The sequence below is a fragment of the Colossoma macropomum genome, unplaced genomic scaffold, assembly GCF_904425465.1.
Source record: "Colossoma macropomum unplaced genomic scaffold, Colossoma_macropomum, whole genome shotgun sequence".
NCBI classification, from domain to species: domain Eukaryota; kingdom Metazoa; phylum Chordata; class Actinopteri; order Characiformes; family Serrasalmidae; genus Colossoma; species Colossoma macropomum.
The window spans coordinates 42,632,254-42,646,276 of NW_023494789.1; the positions used below are offsets into that span (position 1 = coordinate 42,632,254).

A 14,023-nucleotide genomic window follows, 5' to 3' on the forward strand; every position below is an offset into this window, starting at 1 on the left:
AGGGAGAAACTGAAAGAAACAGAGGAGTTTATTCAGTGGTTAGATTCTAATCTGCCTCTCTTTAGTTACTGTTCTTTTCTAATGTCTCTCTCTCTCTCCTTCAGCGCTCAGAGGAGAGTTCCTGGACTTTGGTCCCCACAGTCTGCTCTCATTTTCATGAATATGCAAATCCACTGAGGTGAAAGACCATAGCTCCGCCCACAGGGTTGCTTGGTTGCCTAGCAGCAGCCATAGAGGGAAAGGGGAGAGCGCGAGAGAGAGAGAGAGAAAGAGAAAGAGAGAGAGAGAGGGAGGAGCTTTAGTTCAGTAACTCTTGTGCAGCAGGAGCTCCTGTGGGTTGACTAGAGAGTGTGCGTGTGAGAGAGAGGGAGAGAGTGACTGTGTGCTGCTGCTGCTGCTTCCGCCGCCGATTGTGAAGGATTTATAAACCGAAAAAGCGCTGAGGGATTAACACAGGACGGATTTTTAACTTTTTCTCTCTTTTTTCTCTCTCTGTGGACGGACAGCTACTTTTGGACTTAACCTGCACCTGCTGGACCTCTGTGTGTGTGGAGTGTGCAGTGTGTAGAGAGTGTGTGGTGCTGGACCGAACTGTGTGGAGTGGACACACACTGACCATGAGGACTACAGAACTGTAACACACGGTAAGAAACACAGTCTTATACTGCCTGTGGGAGAAAAAAGAGAGTCTGCCGTCGTTTTGCACGTGTCTCTGTCTCTCTCGCTCTCTTTCTTGCTCTCTCCCTCTCTTCTCACTTTATCTTTTCTCTTTACTTTTCCTTTGTATTTACCTCTCTCTCTCCCTCTCTTTCTCTCTCTCTCTCTCGCTCTCTCTCTCTCTCTCTCTCTCTCTCTCTCTGATAATGAGATTAAGTATTAAGGACAGCTTGTTTATAGAGAGATGATTTGGGGTTATTAAAGTGTACATATACTGCTCTGCTGTAATGACTGTAGGTAGGATTGGTGTAAGTGTGACTGTATATGTGACTGACTGGTTTAACTGTGACTGTATATGTGACTGACTGGTTTAACTGTGACTGTATATGTGACTGTCTGGTGTAACTGACTGTATATGTGACTGACTGGTTTAACTGTGACTGTATATGTGACTGACTGTAACTGTATATGTGACTGACTGGTGTAACTGACTGTATATGTGACTGACTGGTTTAACTGTGACTGTATATGTGACTGACTGGTGTAACTGACTGTATATGTGACTGACTGGTTTAAATGTGACTGTATATGTGACTGACTGGTTTAAATGTGACTGTATATGTGACTGACTGGTTTAACTGTAACTGTATATGTGACTGACTGGTGTAAATGTGACTGACTGGTGTAACTGACTGTATATGTGACTGGTGTAAATGTGACTGCGTATGTGACTGGTGTAAATGTGACTGCGTATGTGACTGGTATAACTGTGACTGACTGGTGTAACTGACTGTATATGTGACTGGTATAACTGTGACTGACTGGTGTAACTGACTGTATATGTGACTGGTATAACTGTGACTGACTGGTGTAACTGACTGTATATGTGACTGGTATAACTGTGACTGACTGGTGTAACTGACTGTATATGTGACCGACTAAATGTGTGACTGTAGGCTGGATTGCTGTAAATGTGATTGTAGGCGGGATTGCTGTAAATGGAACTGTAGGCGGGATTGGTGTAAATGTGACTGTAGGCGGGATTGGGTTAAACGCGACTGTAGGCGGGATTGGTTAAATGTGACTGTAGGCAGGGTTGGTGTAAATGTGGGTGGAATCGGTGTAAATGTGACTGACAGTGGGCTTAGTGAAAATACGACGGTAGGCAGGATTGGTGTAAATACAGCTAGGCGGGATTGGTCTAAATGTGACTCTAGGCAGAATTGGTGTAAATGTCACTAGGTGGGACCTAATGTGCGACTGGAGGCAGGATTGGTGTATAGGTGTGACTAGGTGGGATTGGTGTAAATGCAAATGTAGACAGGATTGGTGTGAATGCGTGACTGTAGGCAGGATTGGTGTAAACGTGACTAGGTGGGACCTAATGTACTTGAGACTGTGGGCAGGATTGGTGTAAATGTGTGACTGTAGGTGGGATTGGTGTAAATGCGAATGTAGGCAGGATTGGGAGGAATTTGTGACTATAGGTGGGATTGGTGTAAATGTGACTAGGAGGGATTGGTGTACATGTGACTTTAGGCAGGATTGGTATGAATGTGTGACTGTAGGCAGTACTGGTGTACATGCGACTTTAGGCAGGATTGGTATGAATGTGTGACTGTAGGCAGTACTGGTGTACATGCGACTTTAGGCAGGATTGGTATGAATGTGTGACTGTAGACAGGGCTGGTGTACATGCGACTGCAGGCATGATTGGTGTGAATGTGTGACTGTAGACAGGGCTGGTGTACATGCGACTATGTGGGATTGGTGTAAATGCGATTCAAGGCAGGACTGGTGTACGTGCGACTGTATGTGGGATTGGTGTAAATGCGGCTGTATGTGGGATTTGTGTAAATGTGGCTGTATGTGAGATTGGTGTAAATGAGACTAGGCGAGCTTGGTGTAAAAGACTGTAGGCGAGATTGGTGTAAATGAGACTGTAGGCAGCATTTGTGTAAATGCGTCTTCAGGCAAGATTGGTGTTATTGTGGCTGTTGGTGGGATTGGTGTAAATGTGCGTGCAGTGCTGATACCAGTTCGTAAAGGGAATTATGCTGAACACTTCAATTCAATCTACAGGAGAGCTGAGTGAACGTACATTAGTCAGTAGGAGAAGAGCTGTAGTTCTACAGATGTTATTACCTGCCTGAATATGACACCTTAAAGTAATAGTTCTGCAAATAATTAAATCTACACTGTATTACGTACTGATATCTATAAAAGTGCATAAAAGACCACATTATCAAGTTCATTAGAGATTACTGAACAACTCCACACAGTTTAGCACTATGCATTTAGCACCATGCTAATTGGTGGGGTGTAGGCTTCCATTACTTGTTAGCTACATTAGCCTAGTACATTAGTAGTCCAGTGCTAAAGCTAAAGAAGCAAACTTCAGACACCAAACACTGCTGATCAAATACATTTGGGGTAAAAGGTTTAATTTTGATGGACTTTCACTTTAAATGTTCATATTAAATACTCTTTCTTTTACCTTTGCACAGCTCGCCACTGAGTGAAATTAATAGCTTGTGTTTTTTTTTGTTTTTTTTTTGTAGCAATGTCCGCCCCCCACTCCTGGGGTCTTTTATCTTCAAGCTCAGGATCCACAAGCTTGAGGAAATCCAGATCTGTCTGAGTATCTGTCTGTGTCTGTCACAGACTCTGTAAAGTACCACTGATACTGAATTTAAGGAGCTCAAACTTCTGATAAACAAGAATCAGAAACTGTACTTAAGTGAAAATACAGATGCCTTATCAAAATCTTAGACCCGGATATCTGGATCACTGCTTTGTGTCAATGTTGTAAAAGCGCTAAACAAATACATTTGAATTGAAATTTAATTTAATTGAAGGTATGGAGCAAAAATATAAATATCAAAGAGTATGAAATGTGTATATATGTATAAAATACATATGTATATAAGCAGCTGTTTTTGCTTCTTCATTGCATTTGTTAGATCACCTGCTGCTCAGTTGTCCATTTCTCTCTCACACACTCTCACTGTCACACTCTGTTATTTCAATACACTGTGTGTGTGTGTGTGTGTGTGTGTGTGTGTGTGTGTGTGAAGCATATGGCTGTGACAGCTTCTTTACAACTGTGTGGAGTCTAATTACATACACGAATATAGTGCCTTACTGTAGTTTAAAGGGCCCATATCGTACATTTTTCTTCATTTTTAAGTACAGTTGGACGAAAAACAAAAATAAAATATCGTGAAAGTTCAAGAAATTTTCGCAACACACACTGTCACGGCATGCAGGTGGTCAGTGTCTATAAGCACCGACGATATACACAGTATGTTCAGAAAAATATTGTGTTTTGTGACATAATTTATCCAGATAATGATATATAGTCATATTGCCCAGCCCTACTTTTAAGGTTCACTTATGATATTTATGTGGGTTTATGTACCAAAACAGCCTTTAATTCATTTTCACATGACTGTTCAGAGCCTCTCTTTATCTCTTATAATTGTTTTGGTCACTGTGCCTTTCGTCTCTGTCTGAACTAAACCTTGTTTCTCTAATTTGTCATGACGTATTGGCCAATAGAAATGGAAATGGTCCGTTAGCGTAGTTTCAAAGTTATTGTTTTTTCCTTCTCCTCTAAATGCACCATTTTGGAGATCCGAGGTTTTGCTTTGTTCTGACTCACTGCTTCCTGCATATCACCTCTGTGTGTATGTGTGTGTGTGTGTGTGTGTAGGAGTGTGAAAGTGTCTCTTCAGCAGAAGGTGGTGAATCAGTCGAATGTGTTTGAGTGGAATGGAGGTGATAAAATAGCCTGAAAACCTCTTTTAGCCTCACAGTGACACTCAGATCACTTATTATGGTTCACTGCAGGATTTCACACTGTATAAACTGCCTCATTATGAGAGATCAGATGGAGACGTGTGAGTTTGACTGTAGAATACATATACACTGATATATTATAGTTTTTTATTCAGTGTCATCAGTTTTAGTGTCTTGCATTCCTTTAGTTGTTTTAGCAACAGATGTTAGAGTTCATATTAATAAAGCCAATTTAATTTAAATTTGGCAACAACAGAGAGTGAGAGACAGAGACAGATGGAGCGAGTGGGGGAAAGCAAGAGTTAAAGAGAAAGGGAACGAGAGAACAAGTGAGTTAAGGATAGAGAAAAGACAGAGGGGGTTTATTAGAGGACGGCTCACACATGCTCTACTCTGGTGGCACACAGAAAGTGGGGGATGGAGAGAACACATGGAGTGATAGCTTTCTCACCCCTCTTTCCCAAACCCCCCCTTTTTTATCCTCTGACTTGTGTTCCTGGTTGGTGAACTCTGAATAAACTCTGATCTTTGCATGAATTTCCATGAATAAACATAAACACATGGTTAGATCAGACATGCAGCTCACAGTGAGACACCGCAAACAGCAATATAACCAAATATTCAACACTTCAGCAGCTCTTCTCTCTTCTCTGCTCATGCATGATGTAGTTTCACTTTCAGAGTAGATAATGGCTAACCAGAATCACTTAATCTGACTGATTTAATATTTAGCCTTGTTATATAGTGTTATATTATAAGACATTATGTAGTGTTGTGTTATAGCATTGTGTTTATAACATTTTATAGCATATAGTGTTACAAAGCGGGGTTATAGGATTGTTATATAGCGTTGTAGCCGTGTTGTGTAGCATTGTTATATTGTTGTTATAGCGTCTTGTTAAATAGTGTTATGTTATAAAGCATTGTTATATAGTGTTGTGTTATAGCATTGTTTTCTGCACCATTGTGTTTATAACATTGTACTAATAGCATTGTGTTATAGCGCTGTGTTATTTAGCGGGGTGAAAGCGTTGCTGTATAGTGTTGTAGCCTTGTTGTATAGCACTGTGTTGTATTGTTGTGTTATAATGCTTTAGAACATAACACTATATTACAAGATGCTATAACACAATACAACACAGTGCTATACAACAAGGCTACAATGCTATATAGCATCTTGTTATATATAATGCTTTAGAACATAACACTATATAACAAGATGCTATATAGCATTGTAGCCTTGTTGTATAGCACTGTGTTGTATTGTTGTGTTATAGCATCTTGTTATATAGTGTTATGTTATAAAACATTGTTATATAGCATTGTGCTCTATAGCATTGTGTTATAGCACTGTGTTATATAGCGGGGTTATAGGGTTGTTACATAGCGTTATAGCCTTGTTGTATAGTGCTGTGTTATATTGTGTTAAAGCGTCTTGTTACATAGTGTTATGTTATAAAGCAATGTTATATGTTGTGTTGTAGCATTGTGTGTTCTATAGCATTGTGTTTATAGCATTGTGTTATAGCACTGTTATATAGCGGGGTTAAAGGATTGTTATATAGTGTTGTAGTCTTGTATAGCACTGTTATATTGTTGTGTTATAGCATCTTGTTAATAGTGTTATGTTCTAAAGCATTGTTATATTTTTGTGTTATATAGCATTGTTACGTAATGTTGTTATATAGCCTTGTTATATAGTGTTAGGTTATAAAATATTGTTATAGCATTGTGTTCTGTAGCATTGTGTTATACCACTAGGGTTATGGAGTTGTTATATAGCGTTATAGCCTTGTTGTTGCAACAGTTATTGTGATATAGCATCTTGTTATATAGTGTTATGTCATAGAGCATTGTATTATAGAGCATTATATAACCTTGTGTTATACAGCGTCGTCGTAGCCCTGTTTTATAGCATTGTTATATAGTAGTATTATATTGCATTGTGCTATATGACATTATGTAGCATTATGTTATAATGTTGTGTTATATGGTGTAAAGCATGAACTGTAATATATGCACTTTATTAATTGCAAAGGCTTTGATCATTTTGCTCACTGTTCAGTGGAATCCATGTGCTCAGGGATGTTTAACCCCTTAAAGTCTTAGCTTATTATTCTGCAAATGTATGTCTTGGCAGATGAAAGTCAAGTATTAAATGTATTGCCTGCATTTCAGAAATTATTTTTCAGTACGTTAGTCTTGAAAAGTTTGGAATCACTCGCTTATTTAGTTTGTTATTCTGTAGACAATTTTAACTGTACAGTGTGGATCTAAATATTACAAACTCTTCACCAAAAGCCTTTTAGATGTTTTATTTAACATTTCAAAAATTCTGTGAAGAAGAGGTGAATAAAATAATAAACAATGTACTTTAATTATCTATTTAAATACATTTTTTGCTAAATTATCTGCCTTGAGACTTGATCTCCATTTCTGAAAGATGTTGAATGCTGGATGTTAATTTTATTACAGATTAGCTCACGATGTTGTTCAGCTTTCTCATTCATTTTAGAATCAGCTCTGTCCATCATTCTGGATGCATCTAACTTATTTCCAGCATCCTGGTGTCCTACTGAAGCTTGCAAAGCTGCACAGGATGATGAGATTAGGATAGTTTTATACCTTTATCTGCAACTTAACTGGTTTTATATTGTTGTAAACCTTTTAGGGAACCTTAAGAGAATTGCAGTGTGGACCCACGCACAGGCCCTGAGAGCTGGAGGAGCGGACTACAAGGTCTCGGAGTTGTTTTTGTTGTTGTTAGTCGAGCTGCAGGTGTCTGAATCATGACTGAACTTTAGCTCTGTGTTCTTGTTATGTGAACTGCTGCTGCTCCACCTGCTTTGAGGTTACCCTGTGTTACATAAGCATTAGCTCAGGATTAGCCTACTGCAGCAAACAAAACAGCTAAAGCTATCACTCACCCTTCCTCACAGAGCTCAGATTTAGCCTCAGAGTGCGTGTGCATGTGAGCTGCGTCTGATCCTGCGCTCGCTCTCCAGAGCTGGTAGTTTCAGCAGATGATGGGACGGTTTCAGTGCTTGAGTGCTGGAGGCTTTCTTTTCATATTACAGCGAAGCAATTTTTGCCTCACCTCTCATTCATTTCCATGGAGACGGTCAGCATTTGGGTTGCCAGATTTGAGTCGTGGCAAAACCAACCAGATGGGAGGAGGCTGCATGAAAACTTTCATATTGCGCTTATATTTGCATTTACAGCATTTATCAGACACTCTTATACAGAGTGGCTTACAAAAGTGCTTTGTTGTCCACTCAGAGAGTGTATACCCGCTAGTACACATAGATAAGAGTCCAAACTTCCCCGAGCTCAGACACTACCAGAAACAAACGCCAGCACTGATAACAAGAAAGGAAGATAAAGAATCAACCTCAGCATAAATGCAATACAGGGCATTTCAATAAGCACTATTGCATCATTTAAACTGCACATAAACAGTTGCGACCCACCTTTATGTTAATATCTGCAACATAATAAAGCAATAAGCCCAGAGAGTATGTGCAGTACAGCGATTATATCACGATAAAGGGTGTTCTTAAAGCGCAAAGAAGAGTTAAAACCCCTTCCCCATGTTACAGTGACGCCCAGCCTCAAGTGGCTTATTTCTTTTATAAAACAGTTATTATTCATAATAATCAACATAAGTATTCCGCCAAAGAAATGTAGTTACTTTAGCATATGGTATCGTTGCCAGGCAACCATAGACTGCTGAATGAGGAGAATGTGGCTGAATCTCAAATGGCTCCCTGCTCACTACATAGAGCACTATGTAGGAATTTAAATAGTGGATCCTACAGCCCAACAGTGCATAATATACCTAAAAATAGTCATTTGGGACTATATCCATACTCGATAAATGATGCACTATTTGGCTGTAGAGGCTAGAATTTCTAAACTTTCATAGCTAGCGCATTACTTAGGGAGTACGGAGCCGTTTGGGATTCAGCCTGAGTTTGATGCTACTTCTGACCGAAACACAGACATCTGAAGCATGTAATCATTCAAGTGACATTTTTATACTTTTATACTGCTGTTTTACAGTGAGTCACATCATAAGTGCTTTAATTCAAGCCTGTGATATTAATGTTGGAGTTGTTTAGCAGGTTAGCTCTCCTTTAGCCTGTAAGCTAGCTGACCAGCCTAGTTCTAGTTAAGAAAATAAGTTGCCGACCCCTCAGTTTAAACACTTTGACCTATTAACCTTTCATCCTGTTCTTCAATGGTCACGACCCCCACAGGGTGACCAGCGAGCAGGAATTATTTGGGTGGTGGGTCATTCTCAGCACTGCGGTAACACTAACATGGTGGTGGCATGTTATGTGTGTTGCGCTGGCTCTCAATTTGTGTAAAAACCTCAGCAACATGGCTGTGTCTCATACATTCATCAGCGGCCCTGTGGTCAGGAACTGACCAGTGCCAAAACAGGCTACAGTCTGTAACTGCACACCTAAAAGTGAACCTATATGGCTGGAGTTTCTGATAAAATGGCCAGTGAGTGTAGATACAGTGTACGTGGAGCTCATAAACTGCTGTAAGTCATAATTCACTGCTGAGCATTTGTCAGTGAAGGTGCAGTTCGCCCGCACTTAATCTGCATGCAGAAGCCCTGGCTGGTCTTAATAAGCCTGAGGCCGTGAGTGGGTTGTGTACTGTGGTGTTTGTTGAAGTGAGGCAGTGAAGCATTGCTGCTTTGGACACAAGTGGAATAAATTCAGCTCTTAATCGCACAGGAGTCACAGTACTTCAGTCAAGGGCTGCGTATGAAAGGCTGCTTCACCGCATTTTGATTTGACAGTCTTTTCTTCCTGCCAGTGTTTAAGCTCTAGTGAAAATGAATGGGTTAATGCGGAAATTGGGACAGTGCTGAAGGGCATCTCCGGTTCAGGTTCAAGCAGATTCTAAAAAGGGAAACTTGGCCAGAATGAAAAGAGGTGTATTAACTAGACTAGTGATTAATTAGTTCGTTAATTGCCTGAGTTTAATCTCGAGAGGATATGAAAAATCTAGTTTCTTGCGCTTCCATGGTGAACAGAAGGGTTCCTTGGTTCCCCAGAGCCTTTATTCAGCTGTTTTACGCTTTTTAAAAGCTTGTTTTATGTCATTAATCAGAGCAGCTTGTTTAATATAACTTACATCAAATTTCAAATACAACTTATTTGTGTTTTACATTTTGTTTAAAGCTGTTCTTTTCGCTGATTGTAATGAGTAAGATGAGTAATGTATACGATTAGATGTGCTACAGTGGTGTCTCAATTTGGTACAGCAATATAAGGAGTGGCTGAAAATCGTGCCTTATGTTAAAGCTACACTATGTAAGTGTTGGGGATTTGGACCTCTCTGGTGGAAATTGCACTCAGCATTCACTTAACAACGTTGAAAAGTTAATTCAAAGAGAACTCAGTCTAAACTTGGTGAAGGATGCATCTTCTGAAGATATGAGTGAATTATCTACTATTGTAATTATATCTTCATCAGTATATATTAATGTTTGAATTTTCACTTTTTATTTAGAGCATTCAACATTTATTTCATAAATGTTTTTATGTTTTAAAAGTTGTGTTTTATAGTGTGCTGATCTGATGTGCTGATAGGATTCAATATGATGCACTGTCATAAACTTCAATACAATGCCATATGTTTTAGGGTTCCAACTCAATTTTACATCTTTCAGGAAATGATTTCATACATTTTTAATTTTAATTTTATTCAGTTCTAATTTTTTCACTCATTTGTGATTCACCTTTTTTTTGCTTGTGATTTCTGTCCGCTGCTGCTCAAGGCAAGCGTCAGGAGAGATTTTGTCATTGTTCAGGTCTGTGCATGATCCGTGTCATTAAACCTGTGTACATGCACAGCCCTTTGCTGGTTGAATCAGTGTTTGTTTGGACGCTGCTGAGAGCCATAACCCGAGCAACTGAGAGCAGTTGTGTAAGAAGTAGGTGTTGCGTTACCTTTAACTCTCCTCACACACCTGCCTGAACACACCTGATGCTCTCCTGGCAGGAACACGCAGCTCTAAGATCACTTAACAACACGACCAGGCTGGCATTGTATTACTGAAAATATCTCACTAGTCATTCCATCTGGTACCAGATCAGTATGGATTAGTGACACCACTTGCCCATCTTATTTATTTAACCAGGACTTCACTCTGCATTCGCTAATACCAGCATGGTAAGTATGAATATTGTCTGCTTATTTCAGTGGATATGGACAAAGAGTGTTGCTGGTGGTGTTTCTGCTGCTCTACTTCCTCTCATGTGATGCTCTGTTCCTGTTTTGGCCTTCAAGTGTACATAATAAGTCAGTAAAGCAGTGGAAAAGGCTGTGTTGTGAGACAGTACAAAATATAGCACCAGTACAATTAAGAGGGCTTACATACTCAATGCCTACTACTTGTTGTATTTGAGGTGTGCCTCAGGGATCCGCCTTTGGCCCGCTGTTGTTGTTGAATGTTGTGTTTTTCCACTCGAATGGACAATAATCTGAGATTATGACTGTTGATTTTTATTATTTGGGCCTTTTGTCAAACAAGAACACACTTCTTCCTCTCGCATGCCATCTCACTAACTCGCTCGCTCTCTTTCACAAAAGAGCATGTTTGGTTTCGGCTTTCACCTTTTATTATGGCAACAAAGAGGCATGCTTACGGAATCTTATGTCACTCAGGCTACTCAGCACAGTCCAGCAGATTTTGGTAGGACAACTGAAACCTGACTAAATGCACTGCTGATGTTTGGGGACATCTTACCTTGTTTTGAGTTTGTTTACAATTTCCTTAGTAATTAAGTTGAGAAAAGAATTGCAGCAAAGATTTACTTAGTATAAAGCAGCTGACATCACAACAAGGCGAGTGTCTGTCTGAGCTCCACGGTTACAATGCCACTAATATTGGCACAAATATTTACATATGCGATGATGTTTTTCTCTAAATAAACCTGATATCTACTAGTCTTTGTAATACTGATATCACAGAAGGCTATAATATGCAAATGAGTCCTCTAACCAGTCGTGTTTGTAGCTTGATTAGTGTATCTGTGGGTGTTTTGTTGAATGAAGGCATTTATGTTTTCCAACAAAGGTACATGATTTTGTTTAAAATGTTTCACGTTGTCACATTGTTGGTTTGCTAGTGTTTCATTTAGGCCTGTCAAAGTTAGTGCATTAATATCTTAATAAAATGCCACTGTTTTAATAGACTCACGATTTTAGGCTTCTCAGGTAAATACAGTTTTTAAATGGCTTTTAAAGTAAAACCCTCAGCAGACTACGCCGGACAGACGCTCGCGTGAGAACTATGGAGAAATCAGCCAGTAGTAAACTAACAAAAACTGGTGGAGCTCCAGTTCCCTTTGAGAGCCTCCACTGTAATAAGAAATCACTGCATATATGATATGTAATATATACACTTATTGACTGTGTATATGACATTAATTATATGACATTTACACTCATTGACTGTGTATATATGATATATGCACTCATTGATTGTATATATGATATGTACACTTATATATACACTTATTGTCTATATATATATATATATATATATATATATATATATATGTATATATGTGTATATATATATGTATATGCATATATATATATGTATATGCATATATATATATATGTATATGCATATATATATATATGTATATGCATATATATATATATATATATATGTGATAAATGCTCTCATACACTGTAAATATGTGTGCTATATACATTCATTGTTTTTGTATATAACATCATATATACACTCATGGGCAGTATATATGATATACATACACACATTTTATTATTTGTATGATATATTCACTCATTGGCCATACAATATGTATGATACATACACTCATTGGTTGGAACGTGTGGACACTCACTGGACATCGTTAAGGAAGTTGGTATCTGCGTTCACTCTGGAGATCATGTGGTTTTCATGTTCAGGTTCTGCATTCAAACTAAATATACTGAATTATTGACAGTAATAAGTACTTTATGATGAGGCTTATTTTGGCCACTCATATAGCAATATCATAACACACAGCTATTTAAAAATCTTTTTTAGGGGCTACATTTTGAGCAAATAAGACAAATGTGATTAATCATAATTACTGACACACAGTAATGTGGTTAATCACAGTTTAATATGTAAATAATTAGATGGCTGTAGATTTAACACTGAAACACTGATTCCAGTATGAAATATTATGATCATAGTGAGGTATTTTGTCCATGTGGCACAGCCCTAATTCAAACTGATCTGGCTGAAATGGTGTGTTAGCGTTCAGGGCAAGTCAAAACTGGAGGCGTAGCTAGCGTGCTAGCGCAGGGAATGTTCCAGTGCATATGGCGGTGCACTGAGTCAGGCGCTGTACAGACTACCTGCAGGGTTTGGATGGCACCTCTGCAGCGCGTAGGCGAAAGGATGAGCTTCAGGATCTCACACACACAGTCAGATGTGCGAGTAGGAGGGGGGATGTGGGGGTGGGGGGGGCTAATCTGTTCACAAATACAAAAGAGTGTATAATTATCTGCACTGTTTGACCCTCTGTGTCTTCTAAAACTCAGAGGGTCTCCACTCAGTCACTTCTACAGAGCTTCTGTAGAGCTGCCTGCTTACATCTGACAGCTGTCTCTCCTGTTCTCTCTCTCTCTCTCTCTCTCTCTCTCCTGTTCTCTCTCTCTCTCATTCTCTCTCTCTACCTCTCTCTCTCTCTCCTGCTCTCTCTCTCTCTGCTCCCTTTTTCTCTCTTCTCACAATCTCTGTGTTCAATTCAATTCAAATTCTCTCTGTTCTCCCTCTCTTTCTCTGTTCTCTCTCACTCTATTCTCTCTCTCCCTCTCTCTTTTCTTTCATTTCTCTCTCTCTGTTCTCTCTTTTCTCTCTCTCTCTCTGTTCTCTCTTTTCTCTCTCTCTCTGTTCCCTCTTTCTCTGTTCTCTCTATCTCCTCTACTCTGCTGCCTCTGTTCCTTCTCATTGTTCTCCCTGCCTTTCTCTGTTCTCTTGCTCTCTCTCTGCCCTCCTTCTCTCTCTCTGTCTCTATTCTCTTTCTCTCTCTCCCTCTCTTTCTGTTGTCTCTCTCTTCCTCTGTTCTGTCTGTACTCATTCTCTGTTCTCTCTCTCTCATTCTCTCTCAGTTCTCCCCTTCTCTCTCGCTCTCTTTCTCTCTCTCTGTTCTCTCCCTTTCTCTTCTCTCTCTTCTCTCTCTCTCTCCCGCTTGCTCTGTTATCTCTCTCTCCCCATCTCTCTTATTCTCTCTCTCTGTTCTTTCTCTCTCTCTCTCTCTCTCTCTCTCTGTCTCAGTGTGGTGTTGTAGTGACGGTTAGCTGTGAAACCGGTTTATTAAACCACAGAACTGGTGGCAGTACTGTGTGTGTGAAGGGAGGAGAGCACACACTGGCACACACACACACACACACACACACATACCAGGCCTACATAATGTGGACAAAATATCAGCGTTGTGATTATATTTCTACATATTGTGGTACACTTTGTGGTATATTTTCCGTAGAGATCATGAATTTTTATGGCCGATTCAGA

The 14,023-nt window shown here is 39.5% G+C and overlaps 1 protein-coding gene across 2 annotated transcripts in view; it reads left to right on the forward strand.

The window, feature by feature from the left end:
* The first annotated feature begins 311 nt into the window (after positions 1 to 311).
* rab11fip4b (RAB11 family interacting protein 4 (class II) b) overlaps positions 312 to 14,023 on the forward strand; it is a 44,684-nt gene continuing 30,972 nt past the window's right edge. The window contains exon 1 of one of the 2 annotated variants that reach the window (XM_036571409.1): positions 312 to 644. The gene's annotated coding sequence lies outside the window, so the exon portion shown is untranslated. The remainder of the gene's footprint in view (positions 645 to 14,023) is intronic. The other variant, XM_036571410.1, reaches the window with a different exon arrangement.